We start from the raw sequence: 2,069 nt of genomic DNA on the forward strand, positions 1-2,069 counted from the left end.
AGAAAAGGTGGTGAGGATGAACAGAAAACCATAATAGATCACTAGAAAAATTTTATTGGCAAGACTTGCATTAATATTTTCCTTAAATCTGAGTATTGAGAGGACAGACATTGGAAATCTTTATACTTTTGACCTTCAGAGACCTTTGAGGTTACTTGTTTCTTCACTCAGCAAAAGTTTACTTGGTTTTGTTTTAGGGAAAAGTGTCAATTTCAGCATCTTCTGTGTGATTTATCCAAAACATCACTTATGCACTCACGTAGCGTTTCAAAAATATTTTAAGTCATTTTCAATGAATGAGCTAGAGCAGCAGAAGGAAATTGATAGATATCTGCTCTTTTTCCCTGCATGTATCCACCACCTTGAAAGGAGTCAAATTTTGCTGCAATGAAGAATTGTAATACATGAGAGAAAATCAGGAGTGCTAGAGTGTTGGGATTACATTTATGCCGAGGGAGTTCACTGCCATCATCCTGGTAGCAGTGCACAGTCCACCCAGGGTAATATCAGGCTAGTACAGAATTGGCTGAGTATAGCAATTAGTAGCCATGGGACCAACAACCCTGATGCTTTCCCAATCATTGTATGGGACTTCAACCCGGTGAACCTGAAGAAGTCTCTCATAAACTATTACCAACATGTTTCCTGTGAAACCAGAGGAGCCAAAACACTTGACCACTACTACACCTCCATGAAAAATGCCTAGTGTGCTATCCCACATCCGCACTTTATGGAGTGAGATCACCTGGCCATACATTTACTCCCAGCGAACAAATAGCTGATAGATTGGAGGTTAATTATTGGGTTAACCTGCCAATGTGAATGGTGCTAAAGACTGAGGACTACAGCCCCAGTGGTGAAGACAGTGAAAGCATGGTCGAGGGAGATGGAGGAGCACCTGCAAGACTGCTTCGAATTGGTGGACTAGACTATATTCAAGGACTCATTCTCAAACTTGAATGAAAGCCTGAAAGGCTAGAAAAACTGGACTTGTATCTGATGGAGTTTAGAAAGATGAGGGGGACATGATTGAGGTCTACAAAATTATCAGGGGGACAGACAGGGTGAAGTTGGATTACTTGTTCCCAATGATGGGGGAGATGAGGACTAGAGGGCATAGTTTAAGAATACAGGGTAGGCCCGTTAGGACGGAGATGAGAAAACATTTTTTTACCCAGAGAAGTGTGAATCTGTGGAATGCTCTGCCACAGAGGGTGGTAGAGGCAGATTCGCTGATTATGTTCAAAAGAGAGTTAGGTAAGACTCTAGTGGGCAAAGGAGTTAAGGGTTATGGGGATAAGGCTGGAAATGGGTACTGATAGTAGTGATCAGCCATGATCTGTAAAATGGTGGTGCTGGCTCGACAGGCCGAAGGGCCTACTCCAGCTCCTATTGTCTATTGTCTAGTGTCTATTGTCTATTGTCTATTGGCTGTCTCCAATTTCATCAAGTCCTGCATGTGTGTGCTCACAGGTATATACCAGAGTTACCCCAAGCAGAAAATGTGGATGAATCAAAAGATTCACAACCTATTGAGGGCGAGATTAATGACATTTAATACTGACGATCCAATATCTCTATGTAAAATTCAGGTATAATGTGCAGAAAGCCATCTTAGCAGCAAAGAGGCATTTCCAAGGGAAGCTGGAGACAGAGTCAGATACTCGCCAACAATGGCAGGTAATTACATCCTATAAGGTGAGGATGAACACCATCAATAGCTGTGATGCTTCACCACCTGAAGATCTATGCTCACTTTCAGAAGGAGAACTCGTCAATATCTATGAGAATCCTTGCAGAACCTGATGACCCTGTGATATCTGTCTCTGAGGCCAATGTCAGTGCATCGTTCAAGAGAGTGAACCATCGTAAGATGTCAGACTCTGATGGCATACCTGGCAGAGTACTAAAAATTGCTCCCAACGATATAGCTGGTGTGTTCACAGACATTATCAGTCTCTCATTTTTGCAGTTTGAGGTTCCCATCTGCTTCAAAAGGGCATCAATCATTCTGGTGCCCAAGAAGAGCAGAGGGAGCTGCCTCCATGACTATCATTCAGTTGCCCTCA

Source organism: Narcine bancroftii, chromosome 7 (genome assembly GCF_036971445.1).
Source record: "Narcine bancroftii isolate sNarBan1 chromosome 7, sNarBan1.hap1, whole genome shotgun sequence".
Classification (NCBI taxonomy): domain Eukaryota; kingdom Metazoa; phylum Chordata; class Chondrichthyes; order Torpediniformes; family Narcinidae; genus Narcine; species Narcine bancroftii.